Genomic DNA, 19,327 nt, shown 5'->3' with positions numbered 1-19,327 from the left:
GGGCAAGGCTAATATTAACAGTTTATACTCATGATTGGCATACAATGATGTGAAAAATTTCATACAAAAATTTCAAAAAGAATTTATTTTGATTTGGGTACATGTCACTGCTTCTTTTCGTCTCAATCGTTCATATCTCTGTTATAACAACACATAACTTTTTGAGATGTATAATTTCTTTTGAAACAGAGATTACACACGGGGTCCTAGAGTATGTTACACGTTTTACAGCTGGATCACGCACATTGTCTTTTCTGAAGATGGTATTTAGAGTTTTTGAATACAACCCCAACAAATACAGCTTGCTTGAGTGGCAGGGCAACGAAGTATAAAAACAATGCCAATGCAATTCATCTGCATTTTTTTATATACGTCGTGGTTTTGTACATTCTTTCACTTTACCTATAATTAACTCGGTGACATTTGGGGAATACTAATACTTCCATCAAAGAGTAAACAATTTTTTAGTCAGAGCCAAAGTTATAGTGCAATGTGAGAATACAGAACTAATGTTTCGAGATACACCATATGTGTTTTCCTAACTCATTTTTAATCGTACAAGGCTATTCATTTGGTTAAAATATGTTTATTGTTAGAACATGTGATGTTTCTTACAAAATCTTCACGTGCAGACCATGCTAGGGCAATATCAATGATGTATTATATAATCGTTTCAGGTACTACTTCACTACTTTGGGAAATTATTATAAAATTGTGGTATAGGTACCTGTAAACAAATACATTTAAATACCTGGTTTATATCCTGTGTACATAAAAATAATTGGAATTTCTAGAAGTAAAATCAGCTTTTCACCTTTTGGAATCCAAGCTTGATTTTTAGTAAACCATACCTGCTCTCGTCGACATGTCTTCAAGAAAAAATTTTCAGAACTACAAAAGGGTATTGTTGTGATAACAATAGTATGCTCATGCTCCTTTTAGAATTATCAGAAGAGAAATTCTACAGTACTACATTTAAGTCATGAGTACTAATACAATTTCGATGTGAAAATCAATTTGAGTCCTTTGGCGGGTCCTGGAGGTGGCATGAATGCCCAAAGGAGCTTGTTCACGTTTCAAAACCATACCAAACCAAAAAATCATGTCCTAATGAGCCACTAGGTACAGACATTACTAATGTTCTGGCTGATCGTGAAAATTTATGCTACATCTATTTCACAAACCTGAAATACTGCTCACAGCGGCCTGATTCAATAAAGTAAAAAAAATATTTGAACGAGGTGTGATTCTTGCTAGTTGATTTAACTGTCTGTGGGAAAACACGGCGCAGCTAAGCAAGGTAAAAAAAATAAACAACGCTAGCGCCGACTATCACCTGAACAATTTATTGTGAAGATGACCATATAAACCGTAACAAGATGAAGTGTGAATAAAGGAAGAACTAAACAATGGGTAGGGGTCACAAGAAGGACCGTTTAAGATTTGCCGAAATGGCAAGTCTGATTGCAGCAAAAGGTGTCCCTATGGAAGTATGCGACCACATATGACAGAATTATCAATGAGGAGTACAATTTTTTTGGCTGTCAAATTATATATTACGTAATGAATAGGTGTAAGAAAGGCTGCAGATGCAGGACGCACTTTTCTTGTGAATTGCATAGGCTTGATCTATTTTTTAGACGTTGTCTCTAAGTAAAACTTATTATTATTGCACTCTTACAGATAGGGGACAAGTGCCATACTCTTCAATACATACCCAGGTTGCTGCTATTGGAGGATAACAGAGAATGGCCGTTCTCCGTCAGGTGGTCATACCCGCCAGTGCATTTATAAACAGCCTGTCATGATTGCATCACATGCCTCCTTCTTTTTCAGCTTTTGCGAGACATCTAAGACGTACTCGAAGACTGCGAGCTGAAGCCTTTTGGTTTTGTCGATGGTTTCTTTTTCCTTCTTTTTGCTTCACTCTGCAAGAAGCATCTCCGCAACGCTGTGTGAAACTACAGTTGGGGCACCAGTGGGCACCAGTCGCTGCTGTTGATTGCTGAGCCTTAACTAAACCACCTTACACCAGCAGCAACTACGAGAATTTCTCAAGCATACTTTTGCATTTCTGCGAAACACCAACAAGGTTTGCGCCGATGTCTGAGCAATTCAGCCTTCTTGCAAGCGTGCACTGTGCGAAAAGAACAGATTGCCATCATGGAGGTGTAGCTGCATGCCAGAAAATTGTAAGCACGAGGGCTTCTGCGTTGCTTCAAGGACAAGCTAGGAAAAAGATCTGCTTCCTTACACATAGACATGCAAAGTCGGTGAAGTGAAGAAATGGAAAAGCAAAGTAATTTTTATATGCGCTATAAAAAAAAGTTGAGGTTTAGCATTCATGGTAAACAACTGGGTGTCACAGGTTCCCCACTGAAGTTTTGCGCAGCCTGGAATAGCGCAAGAGTCTTTTAGAAGAGTTGAGCTCAAGGGAGTACAAAGCCGTCTCAAAACAAAAAAAACCTCCCAGCGGAAACGTATTGCGTACAGGCACGGTGTCGACACAAGGCAAAGAAAGTACCAGGCATGTGTTGTAATCAAGTTTTTTGCGTAGATGGTTTCAATGAAAATGCTGCTATGTGAATGATCACCTTCGGGAGAAAGTTCATATCCTGTGCTCATTCACAGGCACCCACACGGCAATTTCTTGCAAGCCGTACCACTGTTCACTCCGTCCGTAAATGTGCCCAATTTTAAGTGTTACAGGAGCACCTCGGCAAGTAAAATGTTTGAAGTCTTGACATTCGCAATAGAAGTGCTTCTTGCATGAGCAGCCCATTAGTGCATTTCTTGCAGCCAAAATAATGCTAGAATAACCGCAAGAATCCCACTGTTCATTGATGCATTGTGCCATTGTATTCTCATTCTTTAAAAACAAGAAAAAAATCGAAAGAAAAGGCGCCTTTCGGAGCATGTTCCCCCGCCATTTCGCCCGTATTCGCACCTCATTTCTTGCAATATTTTACTCTTGCTTTTTTTTGTTTGTCAATGTTTATCCAGGTTTAGTAGAGAAAACTATGAAAGCCTGAGCTTCTTGGCCTGAATCATGTCATCTTTGTAAAGAAGTCGCAAGAAAATATGTTTCCTATGATATAATCAAAATTGATTTGTTTAACGTAATTTTTGGTACGTAAATTATTTACCGAACAAATAAACATGATATATTCTGTGACATGCTGAATATGATGTTACACAGTTTGGCAATCGTTATTCTCACCACCCTCCGTGTAAAAAAATACTGTAAGGCGGCAGGGAGACCTTTACGCCTGGGATAACATGTTAGTCAAGAAACTTAGATCATGAGTGTCTTCTTTAAAGCTGCACAATACATTTACAGTTTTAATTACCTTGTATATAAAAAACACGCTTTTTGGTGTTTCCAGTATTCCCAGTATAACCAGAAAAGCAATGGTACTAGCCCGCTCAATGTGCTGCCGCGTGATTTGTTCATTGCAGTACATCGGGTCTTCCAGTTTCTCCTTTGATTTATGGTAGATTTCTACACTGGACAATATTTAGGCTCTCTCCTCGAAAAAGTTACTTTCGTTGCCAAATTTTCTCATCTCCCAAAGGGACCATAGGAAAAATAAATTCGGTGAAGCTTCCGCGCATGCAGATAGCTTTAATTCCACAGCTGTTCTAGGTGATCATAGCAGAACACATACTTAGATTTCAGCATTGTCGTTTGCATAGTTGCGGTACTAGTAGCCATTGTCATATGCATCGAAGAGGTCGTCGTCTACAATTCGGCGAGTGGTGGAAACCAAGTCAATCGCAGCATTGTAGACTTTCACCAGGTAATCGTCATCAAGTCTAGGCAGAAGTGGCGGGATCTGCAGGCCGGGTCGTGAAAAACTGGCACACTCATAGCCACAGCAATTACTATCATGATGGTTTAGATAATGTGGGGTTTTTTTATTATTAGCTATAACACTGCAGCTTTCTGTTTATATGCGCGGTAGCGTTGGAGGGCAAAGTGGCTTTTTGCTAGAGCAACTGCGCGAGCGGGCTCTCGGCGATCCATGCAAAGGACGTGCTCAGGAGCCCTCACAAGTCTCTCTTGCCTCGGGTTTTTAACCGTAGCCTTTGTTACAACAATCTAGCTAAAATACCGAGCGTAGACAAAATGCTGCTTAAATAGTGGCTAAACCTCTCTGGCTCAATGACAAGCGCTCAAGAGCGCGAGCGTGTTTACCACCGCGGGTCCTTCGGGACGAGCAGCGGCTTTGCTGTTCCCCAGGCATCTTTTTACTAAAGCCAGTGCGAAGCCGGCGGCATGGTCGCCCCTTTGTGCAGAGCCCAGCCTCACGAGCACTCGCGAGTGTTTCGCTTCTACGTAGGTTTAAAAACAATCCGGCAAAAAAGAACCCAAGGAGGGAGAAATAGCGACTGCACAAGATCACTTTCTACGCAGCCACCATCGATTCTCCACTCGCGCAGTGGCTATAATAAAAATGTTCTCTATTAATCGACACCGCGAATGTAAAGAAATCCTCCAGCGCTAACGAGAGATCAAGGGATACCCCGCAGGCAATAAGGCATCACGAATAATAAAAGATGCGGCTATCATAGTGCTAGTCTTTTCTAAGCACACGTGCATACCCGGGCAGCACTGCCTCGCTTCGATGACGATAAACTGGTGAAAGTAAAGGGAGATGTAGACGACTACAATTTCCATGCATATGAAGATAATTCCGTGCAGCGCAACTAAGCAAATAAACATTAATACCGAAACCCTACTATGTTTCCAGAATTGATCCCGTACAAAAGCATCACCATTCAAGTGTTGAGGTCAAGTGCAAGCTTCGAGAATATTATTTTAAATTTTTTATTGCACTTTGGGAAAATGGGGCTACGTAAAAAAATGTAAGAAGAAGGTGAATATATTCCGCACTGTTAAAATCAAGATTAAAAGCAGCGCAAAGACAGGAATACCACATCTGCTGTAACGAACAAATAAATGGGCGCCACCGTGAGGTAGCTGTAACCATTTTTTGCATGTGTGGCATACGGTCCCAACTTCGCCAGCACAAGGACACTAAGCGGAAACACAAGTATATTTACGGCTGATGCACATGTTATAAATATTACTTTAGAACACATATTCCAAGCAAAGACACAACAACCCATTATATACACAAACACATTGAATGTTGTGACAGCCTTGCTATATGAAAAACGAAGTAGGAACATTGTGGTGAGCAGGTGAATTAAAGAGATAATGGAAGCCTAAGCTTTAAAACAGGTCATTATCGTGTATTGGGTGCCTGGACACAGTGGCATTCCTGTTAATGAACTCGCACACCAGAGCGCCGCTGTGGCAGTATTTCGCTGCAGCGTCGACGTTCAGCAGCTTCCCTATCTTGAATGGAAATCATTCATTCGAAAGGCAAACCGACAACGCTGGCAGCAACACTGGAACACTCAGACAGATAACAAACTCCACACTATAAAGCCCTATTCGGCAGCTACTACACCAAAAAACACAACAAAACAACGGAAGTATACATGCGCAGATTACGAATAGGACGTACGCACGCTACACAATCGCACCTTCTGCAGGGAAAACTACCGCCACAATGCGACAGGTGCGCACATCGCCTATCTGTCAGCAATGTCACAGTTGAGTGCAGGCACTTCCACAAGGCAAGGAAAAAGCAGTTCCGGGAGCTCAACACTCACACCATTCCACTTCATCCGTCGATGTTTTCAGCTGATCAATCCTTATTTCCTGGTAAAGACGTTTTTGCTTACCTCGGAGACATTGGCTTTTTAAACCTCATATCATACCACGTTTACCTGAGGGCCTGTCAGACTCGGAGGAAGCTATAAGTGTGTATTTATTCTTAACATTCTTACCCTGCCATTTCCAGTTATCTAATTTGATTGTTGTTTTAAATAGAGAAATGTATAGACCCCCACACTAACCTCTTTTAATATCGTCACATTTACAGCACCATTTTACTAAAACATCATTCAAACTGATAAACCATTTCGTTGGCGCTCTTTGGCCATCATAGCTATTGCTCCATAAAACAAACACATACACATACAAGCCTGGCCGAACTAGCAGCTCTGGACCTCAGTGGCAGCAAAAATGTAGATCATAGGAGTTGACTGCTGTCTTACAGTTCGCATTTCTTTTTTATAGTTTGCTAAAACCATCCCATAACCACGGATACAAGTTTTGCTGGTTACATTTTTTGTTGGATGCTATAATGCATATTCACATTCTGCTCGAGCTCACTTACAACGGCAGCAGTTATAACGAGCGCGCTCTTATTACGAACTTGCGTTGTACAACCGTCGCAGTATGCAGTTATACAACGTCAACAAAGGTCAGATACAAGGAGCGGGCGCGAAGGTGCAGCTTTGATACGGCGGATGAACGATCATCGCCAGAAGGCGGCCTCTAGCATTCAACGCAGAGCTGCATCGTCCTTTATGGAGCCTTGGGAAGCATTTGGCCGCATTTATTGTCATTGTAACACCACCGCATGGTTGGAATTAGAAGCCATACAATTGTCATGACAACCACGCAAATAGGCGCAGCGAATTGAGATGAGGTCACGTTCTCGCCATCATGGCAACTTTGATTGTTCCATCAGCGCCCCTCAACCGCCTCCTAATTGTGCCTCCATTGGTCCCGAAGACCACAGAGGTAACGAAGCCGGCCAAGTTTAGTGTACACCGCTTCGACAGTACATATATCAGCTGGAATCAGATTTCAACTCCTTATTCCCGATAAATACGTGACTTGCGGCGAGAAACGCTGATGCAAAATTCATGATACAGTTGTCGTCAAGCACAATCTTATACCAAAACTCAGCTTCATGGTATATAATCACGTTTCTGACCTGTCGTTACCATGATAAAAAGAAAGACGCCTTGCTGGATTGGCCCTGGTGCTCTCTTCGTCTATTTTTCTGCACCGCAATGTCCGCAAAATGCACACGAAAGAAATCTCAAACAACGTAAAACACGCGCTTTTGCCTTGCCCTACAGCGGTGGCCTTTTTTTTGCTAAAGGCAATGCACATGCCGGGGAAAGTCGGTGGTTGCCTCGCAAAGAGCTCGCAAAAGTGCTCAACATTTTCTTGGTTTTTGAATCTTTATGCCCCACACAAAACAGCCAGCTACAACATCACGACATCTCCTGTTCTGTGTTACACATACCGGCGGGTAAATCTTTGTATGGGGATGCTTCAGGAATTGATTTTAGGGATATGTCTCAGCAGTTAGGTCAACCCGTGTCATATGTGGCGACAGTCAAGATTTAGAACGAGAACAAGAAAAGATTGTGTTGCGGGCTGATAGAGAAGCGGTTCTCAGTTTTTGTTTACTATAATAAAACAGACCAAACTCAATGGGTCCATAGAAAAGTGAAAACCACTTGCAGTCTCTGGTACAATTTACTTCGCGCTGTTTTAAAATATTCAACCAATACCAACTAGACCAGTTTTCGACCTTCTTGCTTTTGGTTTGTTTAAAATTCCTCTTAAGTGAGGTGTTTTGCAATCCTTGTGAACTTCGAATCAATGCAGGTCGACGGTCTATCGAACAATGCAGTTAGAGTTTATAGGCTCTGACTGCCTTTGGAGCGCCCACTCCAAGATTACAACTAGCGTAACTTAAACAGTTAACAAATGTCAATGTTCTATGCCTATGAAAATAAACCATGGTTTTCAAAACGTTTAAAAAGGCAAGAAAACAAAAAGAAACGTCTCTTTCGTACTGCGAAACTTAATGGTACTGCGTGCGCATGGGACAAGTACTCTGCTGCAGAAGACGCATACTATGCTGCAATTCGAAGTGCAAAACAGACGTTTTATCGCATTGACTTGCCTAAAATTCTAACAAATAACCCTAGAAAGTTCTGGGAAGTTATAAACCCGCAACCGACACGCGAAATAACGCTTACTGACCATAACGGAGAGGAAGTTAGCGACGCTGATTGTGCCGACGTATTTAACATCGCGTTCTGCTCTGTGTTCACTAAAGAAGCAGATTCGCCACTTCCCTTGCCACCTACTACGACTTTACCAATAATGGCTCCAGTGGAATTTTCTGTTGCTGGAATTTCGTCCCTTATCGACAGACTTAAACTTTCATCATCGGCTGGCGTAGACAACATTAACTCCAAACTGTTAAAAAACACTAAACAAATTATTGCAGTGTATTTTTCGATGCTGTTCTCATTGTCGCTTGAAACAGGAATGTTACCAGACGACTGGAAGGTGGGAAAGGTCATTCCGGTCCACAAATCAGGTAACAAACAGTCACCCCTAAATTACCGTCCCATTTCACTAACCAGCGTCTCATGCAAAATCATGGAACACGTCATAGGGGAGTGGTATTCAGGCTCAGGCAACTAGGAAGAAATATAAAAAATAGGCAGAATCTGAGCTCGTGGGATCATACTTGAATTCTTACTGGTGAGCCTAAATTTCACTGGGTACGCAGACAATGACAACAAACGAAGTACAAGCGCTGAAGCATGTAGGGGAGTGTTAGTCTGGCTCAGAGAACAACAAAAAAATATTAAAATAGGCTGAATCTGGGCTAGTTGGATCATACTTGAAATTTTACTGGTCAGCCTAAATTTTTCTGGGTACGCAGACAATGACAAGAAACGAAGCACAAGCGCTGACTCATGTAGGGGAGTGTTAGTCAGGCTCAGAGAACTAGATAGAAATATAAAAATAGACAGAATCTGAGCTAGTGGGATCATACTTGAATTGTTACTGGTGAGCCTAAATTTCACTGGGTACGCACACAATGACAAGAAACGAAGCACTAGCGCTGACGCACGTAGGGGAGTTTTATTCAGGCTCAGAAAACTAGAAAGAAATATTAGAATATGCAGAATCTGAGCTAGTTGGATCTTACTTGATTTATAGGTGGTTAGCGTAAATTTAACTGGGTACGCAGACAATAAAAAGAAACGAAGCACAACGGCTGACGCATGTAGGGGAGTGTTATTCAGTCTCAGAGAACTAGAGAGAAATATTAGAATATGCAGAATCTGAGCTAGTTGGATCATACTTGATTTATAAGTGGTTAGCGTAAATTTAACTGGGTACGCAGACAATGACAAGAAACGAAGCACAAGCGCTGACGCATGTAGAGGAGTGTTATTAAGTCTCAGAGAACTAGAAAGAAATATTAGAATATGCAGAATCTGAGCTAGTTGGATCATACTTGATATATAGGTGGTTAGCGTAAATTTAACTGGGTACGCAGACAATCACAAGAAACGAAGCACAAGCGCTGACGCATGTAGGGGAGTTTTAATAAGGCTCAGAGAACTAAAAAGAAATATAAAAATAGGCAGAATCTGAGATAGTTAGATGATACTTGATATGTTACTGATTATCCTGAATTTAACTGAGTACTCAGACAATGACAAGAAACGAAGCACAAGCGCTGACGCATGTAGGGGAGTTTTATTCATGCTCAGAGAACTCGAAATAAATATTAGAATATGCAGAATCTGAGCTAGTTGGATCATACATGATTTATAAGTGGTTTGCGTAAATTTAACTGGGTACGCAGACAAGGACAAGAAACGAAGCACAAGCGCTGACGCAGGTAGCGGAGTGTTAGTCAGGGCCAGAGAAAAAGACAGAAATATTAGAATAGGCAGAATTGATCTAGTTGGATCATACTTGAAATATAAGTGGTTAGCGAAAATTTAACTGGGTACGCAGACAATGACAAGAAACGAAGCACAAGCGCTGACGCATGTAGCGGAGTGTTGTTCAGGCTCAAAGAACTAGAAAAAAAAATGAGAATATGCAGAATGTGAGCTAGTTGGATCATACTTGATTTATAAGTGATTAGCGTAAATTTAACTGGGTACGCAGACAATTACAAGAAACGAAGCACAAGCCCTGACGCATGTAGGGGAGTATTAGTCAGGCTCACAGAACTTGAAAGAAATATAAAAATAGGCAGAATCTGAGATAGTTAGATCATACTTGATTTATTACTGATTATCCTGAATTTAACTGAGTACTCAGACAATGACAAGAAACGAAGCACTAGAGCTGACGCATGTAGGGGAGTGTTAGTCAGGCCCAGAGAAATAGACAGAAATATTAGAATAGGCAGAATTGATCTAGTTGGATCATACTTGAAATATAAGTGGTTAGCGAAAATAACTGGGTACGCAGACAATGACAAGAAACGAAGCACAAGCGCTGACGCATGTAGGGAAGTTTTATATAGGCTCAGAGAACTAGAAAGAAATATTAAAATATGCAGAATCTGAGCTAGTTGGATCATACTTGATTTATAAGTGGTTAGCGTAAATTTACCTGGCTACGCAGACAATGATAAGAAACGAAGCACCAGCGCTGACGCATGTAGGGGAGTGTTATTCAGTCCCAGAGAACTAGGAAGAAATATAAAAAATAGGCAGAATCTGAGCTCGTTGGATCATGCTTGATTTATAAGTGGTTAGCATAAATTTATCTGGGTACGCAGACAATGACAAGAAACGAAGTACCAGCGCTGACGCATGTAGGGGAGTGTTATTCAGGCTCAGAGAACTAGGAAGAAATATAAAAATAGCAGAATCTGAGCTAGTGGGATCATACTTGAATTCTTACTGGTGAGCCTAAATTTCACTGGGTTCGTAGACAATGACAAGAAACGAAGTACAAGCGCTGACGCATGTAGGGGACTGTTAGTCCGGGAAAGAGAACAAGAAAGAAATATTAAAATAGGCAGAATCTCAGCTCGTTGGATCATACTTGATTTATAAGTGGTTAGCGTAAATTTAACTGGGTACGCAGACAATGAGAAGAAACAAAGCACAAGCGCTGACTCATGTAGGGGAGTGTTAGTCAGGCTCAAAGAACTAGACAGAAATATTACAATAGGCAGAATCTGAGCTAGTTCGATCATACTTGATTTATAAGTGGTTAGCGTAAATTTAACTGGGTACGCTGACAATGACAAGAAACGAAGCACAAGCGCTGACGCATGTAGGGGAGTGTTACGCAGGCTCAGAGAACTAGAAAGAAATATTAGAATAGGCAGAATCTGAGCTAGTTGGTTCTTACTTGATTTATAAGTGGTTAGCGTAAATTTAACTGGGTACGCAGACAATGACAAGAAACGAAGCACAAGAGCTGACGCATGTAGGGGAGTGTTAGTCAGGCCCAGAGAAATAGACAGAAATATTAGAACAGGCAGAATTGATCTAGTTGGATCATACTTGAAATATAAGTGGTTAGCGAAAATTTAACTGGGTTAGCAGACAATGACAAGAAACGAAGCACAAGCGCTGACGCATGTAGCGGAGTGTTGTTCAGGCTCAAAGAACTAGAAAAAAATGAGAATATGCTGAATCTGAGCTAGTTGGATCATACTTGATTTATAAGTGGTTAGCGTAAATTTACCTGGGTACGCAGACAATTACAAGAAACGAAGCACAAGTGCTGACGCATGTAGGGGAGTATTAGTCAGGCTCAGAGAACTTGAAAGAAATATAAAAATGGGCAGAATCTGAGATAGTTAGATCATACTTGATTTATTACTGATTATCCTGAATTTAACTGAGTACTCAGACAATGACAAGAAACGAAGCACAAGAGCTGACGCATGTTGGGGAGTGTTAGTCAGGCCCAGAGAAATAGACAGTAATATTAGAATAGGCAGAATTGATCTAGTTGGATCATACTTGAAATATAAGTGGTTAGCGAAAATTTAACTGGGTACGCAGACAATGACAAGAAACGAAGCACAAGCGCTGACGCATGTAGGGGAGTTTTATTCAGGCTCGGAGAACTAGAAAGAAATATTAAAATATGCAGAATCTGAGCTAGTTGGATCATACTTGATTTATAAGTGGTTAGCGTAAATTTAACTGGGTACGCAGACAATTACAAGAAACGAAGCACAAGCGCTGACGCATGTAGGGGAGTATTAGGCAGGCTCAGAGAACTTGAAAGAAATATAAAAATAGGCAGAATCTGATATAGTTAGATCATACTTGATTTATTACTGATTATCCTGAATTTAACTGAGTACTCAGACAATGTCAAGAAACGAAGCACAAGAGCTGACGCATGTAGGGGAGTGTTAGTCAGGCCCACAGAAATAGACTGAAATATTAGAATAGGCAGAATTGATCTAGTTGGATCATACTTGAAATATAGGTGGTTAGCGAAAATTTAACTGGGTACGCAGACAATGACAAGAAACGAAGCACAAGCGCTGACGCATGTAGGGGAGTTTTATTCAGGCTCAGAGAACTAGAAAGAAATATTAAAATATGCAGAATCTGAGCTAGTTGGATCATACTTGATTTATAAGTGGTTAGCGGAAATTTAACTGGGTACGCAGACAATGACAAGAAATGAAGCACAAGCGCTGACGCATGTAGGGGAGTGGTATTCAGGCTCAGACAACTACGAAGAAATATAAAAAATAGGCAGAATCTGAGCTCGTGGGATGATACTTGAATTCTTACTGGTGAGCCTAAATTTCACTGGGTACGCAGACAATGACAACAAACGAAGTACAAGCGCTGAAGCATGTAGGGGAGTGTTAGTCCGGCTCAGAGAACAACAAAGAAATAATAAAATAGGCTGAATATGGGCTAGTTGGATCATACTTGAAATTTTACTGGTCAGCCTAAATTTTACTGGGTACGCAGACAATGAGAAGAAACGAAGCACAAGCGCTGACTCATGTAGTGAGTGTCAGTCAGGCTCAGAGAATTAGAAAGAAATATATAAATAGGCAGAATCTGAGCTAGTGGGATCATACTTGAATTGTTACTGGTGAGCCTAAATTTAACTGGGTACGCAGACAATGACAAGAAACGAAGCACAAGGGCTGACGCATGTAGGGGAGTGTTATTCAGTCTCAGAGAACTAGAGAGAAATATTAGAATATGCAGAATCTGAGCTAGTTGGATCATACTTGATTTATTACTGATTATCCTGAATTTAACTGAGTACTCAGACAATGACAAGAAACGAAGCACAAGAGCTGACGCATGTAGGGGAGTGTTAGTCAGGCCCACAGAAATAGACTGAAATATTAGAATAGGCAGAATTGATCTAGTTGGATCATACTTGAAATATAGGTGGTTAGCGAAAATTTAACTGGGTACGCAGACAATGACAAGAAACGAAGCACAAGCGCTGACGCATGAAGGGGAGTTTTATTCAGGCTCAGAGAACTAGAAAGAAATATTAAAATATGCAGAATCTGAGCTAGTTGGATCATACTTGAATTCTTACTGGTGAGCCTAAATTTCACTGGGTATGCAGACAATGACAACAAACGATGTACAAGCGCTGAAGCATGTAGGGGAGTGTTAGTCCGACTCAGAGAACAACAAAGAAATATTAAAATAGGCTGAATCTGGGCTAGTTGGATCATACTTAAAATTTTACTGGTCAGCCTAAATTTTACTGGGTACGCAGACAATGAGAAGAAACGAAGCACAAGCGCTGACTCATGTAGGGGAGTGTTAGTCATGCTCAGAGAACTAGAAAGAAATATAAAAATAGGCAGAGTCTGAACTAGTGGGATCATACTTGAATTGTTACTGGTGAGCCTAAATTTCACTTGGTACGCAGACAATGACAAGAAACGAAGTACAAGCGCTGACGCATGTAGGGGAGTGTTAGTCCGGCTCAGAGAACTAGAAAGAAATATGAGAATAGGCAGAAGCTGGGCTAGTTTGATCATACTTGATTTATAGGTGGTTAGCGTAAATTTAACTGGGTATGCAGACAATGACAAGAAACGAAGCACAAGGGCTGACGCATGTAGGGGAGTGTTATTCAGTCTCAGAGAACTAGAGAGAAATATTAGAATATGCAGAATCTGAGCTAGTTGGATCATACTTGATTTATAAGTGGTTAGCGTAAATTTACCTGGGTACGCAGACAATGACAAGAAACGAAGCACAAGCGCTGACGCATCTAGGGGAGTGTTATTCAGGCTCAGAGAACTAGAAAGAAATATTAGAATAGGCAGAACCTGAGCTAGTTGGTTCTTACTTGATTTATAAGTGGTTAGCGTAAATTTAACTGGGTACGCAGACAATGACAAGAAACGAAGCACAAGCGCTGACGCATGTAGGGGAGTGTTATTAAGTCTCAGAGAACTAGAAGAAATATTAGAATATGCAGAATCTGAGCTAGTTGGATCATACTTGATTTATAGGTGGTTAGCGTAAATTTAACTGGGTACGCAGACAATGACAAGAAACGAAGCACAAGCGCTGACGCATGTAGGGGAGTTTTAATAAGGCTCAGAGAACTAGAAAGAAATATAAAAATAGGCAGAATCTGAGATAGTTAGATCATACTTGATTTATTACTGATTATCCTGAATTTAACGGAGTACTCAGACAATGACAAGAAACGAAGCACAAGCGCTGACGCATGTAGGGGAGTTTTATTCATGCTCAGAGAACTAGAAAGAAATATTAGAATAGGCAGAATCTGAGCTAGTTGGATCATACTTGATTTATAAGTGGTTAGCGTAAATTTAACTGGGTACGCAGACAATGACAAGAAACGAAGCACAAGCGCTGACGCATGTAGGGGAGTGGTATTCAGGCTCAGGGAACTAGAAATAAATATTAGAATAGGCAGAATCTCAGCTCGTTGGATCATACTTGATTTATAAGTGGTTAGCGTAAATTTACCTGGGTACGCTGACAATGACAAGAAACGAAGCACAAGCGTTGACGTATGTAGGGGGAGTGTTATTGAGGCTCAGATAACTAGAAAGAAATATTAGAATATGCAGAATCTGAGGTAGTTGGATCATACATGATTTATAATTGGTATGCGTAAATTCAACTGTGTACGCAGACAATGAAAAGAAACGAAGTACAAGCCCTGACGCATGTAGGGGAGTGTTATTAGGGCTCAAAGAACTTGAAAGAAATATTATAATAGGCAGAATCTGAGATAGTTGGATCATACTTGATTTATAAGTGGTTAGCGTAAATTTACCTGGGTACAAAGACAATGACAAGAAACGAAGCACAAGCGCTGACGCATGTAGGGGAGTGTTATTCAGGCTCAGAGAAATAGAAAGAAATATTAGAATATGCAGAATCTGAGCTAGTTGGATCATACTTGATTTATAAGTGGTTAGCGTAAATTTAACTGGGTACGCAGACAAGGACAAGAAACGAAGCACAAGCGCTGACGCATGTAGCGGAGTGTTTTTCACGCTCAGAGAACTAGAAAAAATTATGAGAATATGCAGAATCTGAGCTAGTTGGATCATCCTTGATTTATAAGTGGTTAGCGTAAATTTAACTGGTTACGCAGACCATTACAAGAAACGAAGCACAAGCGCTGACGCAAGTAGGGGAGTATTAGTCAGGCTCAGAGAACTAGAAAGAAATATTAAAATATGCAGAATCTGAGCTAGTTGGATCATACTTGATTTATAACTGGTTAGCTTAAATTTAACTGGGTACGCAGACAATGACAAGAAACGAAGCACAAGCGCTGACGCATGTAGGGGAGTGTTATTCAGGCTCGGAGAACTATAAGGAAATATTAGAATAGGCAGTATCTGAGCTCGTTGGATCATACTTGATTTATAAGTGGTTAGCGTAAATTTACCTGGGCACGCAGACAAAGACAAGAAACGAAGCACCAGCGCTGACACATGTAGGGGAGTGTTATTCAGGCTCATACAACTAGGAAGAAATATAAAAAATAGGCAGAATCTGAGCTCGTGGGATCATACTTGAATTCTTACTGGTGAGCCTAAATTTCACTGGGTACGCAGACAATGACAAGAAACGATGTACAAGCGCTGAAGCATGTAGGGGAGTGTTAGTCCGGCTCAGAGAACAACAAAGAAATATTAAAATAGGCTGAATCTGGGCTAGTTGGATTATACTTGAAATTTTACTGGTCAGCCTAAATTTTACTGGGTACGCAGACAATGAGAAGAAACGAAGCACAAGCGCTGACTCATGTAGGGGAGTGTTAGTCATGCTCAGAGAACTAGAAAGAAATATAAAAATAGGCAGAATCTGAACTAGTGGGATCATACTTGAATTGTTACTGGTGAGCCTAAATTTCACTGGGTACGCAGACAATGACAAGAAACGAAGTACAAGCGCTGACGCATGTAGGGGAGTGTTAGTCCGGCTCAGAGAACTAGAAAGAAATATGAGAATAGGCAGAAGCTGGGCTAGTTTGATCATACTTGATTTATTACTGGTTAGCGTAAATTTAACTGGGTACGCACACAATGACAAGAAACGAAGCACTAGCGCTGACGCATGTAGGGGAGTTTTATTCAGGCTCAGAAAACTAGAAAGAAATTTTAGAATATGCAGAAACTGAGCTAGTTGGATCATACTTGATTTATAGGTGGTTAGCATAAATTTAACTGGGTACGCAGACAATCACAAGAAACGAAGCACAAGGGCTGACGCATGTAGGGGAGTGTTATTCAGTCTCAGAGAACTAGAGAGAAATATTAGAATATGCAGAATCTGAGCTAGTTGGATCATACTTGATTTATAAGTGGTTAGCGTAAATTTACCTGGGTACGCAGACAATGACAAGAAACGAAGCACAAGCGCTGACGCATCTAGGGGAGTGTTATTCAGGCTCAGAGAACTAGAAAGAAATATTAGAATAGGCAGAACCTGAGCTAGTTGGTTCTTACTTGATTTATAAGTGGTTAGCGTAAATTTAACTGGGTACGCAGACAATGACAAGAAACGAAGCACAAGCGCTGACGCATGTAGGGGAGTGTTATTAAGTCTCAGAGAACTAGAAGAAATATTAAAATATGCAGAATCTGAGCTAGTTGGATCATACTTGATTTATAGGTGGTTAGCGTAAATTTAACTGCGTACGCAGACAATGACAAGAAACGAAGCACAAGCGCTGACGCATGTAGCGGAGTGTTGTTCAGGCTCAAAGAACTAGAAAAAAAAATGAGAATATGCAGAATCTGAGCTAGTTGGATCATACTTTATTTATAAGTGGTTAGCGTAAATTTAACTGGGTACGCAGACAATTACACGAAACGAAACACAAGCGCTGACGCATGTAGGGGAGTATTAGTCAAGCTCAGAGAACTTGAAAGAAATACAAAATAGGCAGAATCTGAGATAGTTAAATCATACTTGATTAATTACTGATTATCCTGAATTTAACTGAGTACTCAGACAATGACAAGAAAGGAAGCACAAGCGCTGACGCATGTAGGGGAGTGTTAGTCAGGCTCAGAGAAATAGACAGAAATATTAGAATAGGCAGAATCTGAGCTAGTTGGATCATACTTGAAATAATAGAGGTCAGCCTAAATATAGCTGGGTACGCAGACAATGACAAGAAACGAAGCACAAGCGCTGACGCATGTAGGTTAGTGTTTGTCAGGCTCAGAGAACTAGAAAGAAATATTAAAAAAGTCAGAATCTCAGCTAGTTGGATCATACTTGAATTAATAGTGGTCAGCTTAAATATACCTGGGTACGCAGACAATACAAGAAACGAAGCACAGGCGCTGACGCATGTAGGTGAGTGTTAGTCAGGCACAGAAAACTAGAAAGAAATATTAAAATAGGCAGAATCTGAGCTAGTTGGATCATACTTGAATTAATAGTGGTCAGCCTAAATGTAGCTGGGTACGCAGACAATGACAAGAAACGAAGCACAAGCGCTGACGCATGTAGGTGAGTGTTAGTCAGGCTCACAGAACTAGAAAGAAATATTAAAATAGGCAGAATCTGAGCTAGTTGGATCATACTTGAATCAATAGTGGTCAGCCTAATATAGCTGGGCACGCAGACAATGACAAGAAACGAAGCACAAGCGCTGATGCATGTAGGTGAGTGTTAGTCAGGCTCAGAGAACTAGAAAGAAATATTAAAATAGGCAGAATCTGAGCTAGTTGGATCATACTTGAATTATTAGTGGTCAGCCTAAATATAGCTGGGTACGCAGACAATACAAGAAACGAAGCACAGGCGCTGACGCATGTAGGTGAGAGTTAGTCAGGCACAGAAAACTAGAAAGCAATATTAAAATAGGCAGAATCTGAGCTAGTTGGATCATACTTGAATTAATAGTGGTCAGCCTAAATGTAGCTTGGTACGCAGACAATGACAAGAAACGAAGCACATGCGCTGACGCATGTAGGTGAGTGTTAGTCAGGCTCAGAGAACTACAAAAAAATATTAAAATAGGCAGAATCTGAGCTAGTTGGATCATACTTGAAATAATAGTGGTCAGCCTAAATATAGTTGGGTATGCAGACAATGACAAGAAACGAAGCACAAGCGCTGACGCATGTAGGTGAGTGTTAGTCAGGCTCAGAGAACTAGAAAGAAATATTAAAATAGGCAGAATCTGAGCTAGTTGGATCATACTTGAATCAATAGTGGTCAGCCTAATATAGCTGGGCACGCAGACAATGACAAGAAACGAAGCACAAGCGCTGATGCATGTAGGTGAGTGTTAGTCAGGCTCAGAGAACTAGAAAGAAATATTAAAATAGGCAGAATCTGAGCTAGTTGGATCATACTTGAATTAATAGTGGTCAGCCTCAATATAGCTGGGTACGCAGACAATGACAAGAAACGAAGCACAAGCGCTGACGCATTTAAGGAGTGTTAGTCAGGCTCAGAGAATTAAAAAGAAATAATAAAAATGGCAGAATCTGAGCTAGTTGGATCATACTTGAATTAATAGTGGTCAGCCTAAATATAGCTGGGTACGCAGACAATGACAAGAAACGAAGCACAAGCGCTGACGCATGAAGGTGAGTGTTAGTCAGGCTCAGAGAACTAGAAAGAAATAATAAATAGGCAGAATCTGAGCTAGTTGGATCATACTTGAAATAATAGTGGTCAGCCTAAATATAGCTGGGTATGCAGACAATGACAAGAAACGAAGCAAAAGCGCTGACGCATGTAGGGAGTGTTACTCAGGCTCAGAGAACTAGAAAGAAATATTAAAATTGGCAGAATCTGAGCTAGTTGGATCATACTTGAATTAATATTGGTCAGCCTAAATATAGCTGGGTACGCAGACAATGACAAGAAACGAAGCACAAGCGCTGATGCATGTAGGTGAGTGTTAGTCAGGCTCAGAGAACTAGAAAGAAATAATAAAATAGGCAGAATCTGAGCCAGTTGGATGATACTTGAATAATAGTGGTCAGCCTAAGTATAGCTGGGTACTCAGACAATGACAAGAAGCGAAGCACAAGCGCTGACGCATGTAGGTGAGTGTTAGTCAGGCTCAGAGAACTAGAAGAAATATTAAAATAGGAAGAATCTGAGCTAATTGGATGATACTTGA

This window comes from Haemaphysalis longicornis, unplaced genomic scaffold (genome assembly GCF_048455015.1).
Source record: "Haemaphysalis longicornis isolate Haplotype H1 unplaced genomic scaffold, Haemaphysalis longicornis Haplotype H1 scaffold_15, whole genome shotgun sequence".
Taxonomy (NCBI): Eukaryota; Metazoa; Arthropoda; class Arachnida; order Ixodida; family Ixodidae; genus Haemaphysalis; species Haemaphysalis longicornis.
This window is presented reverse-complemented; position numbering follows the sequence as displayed.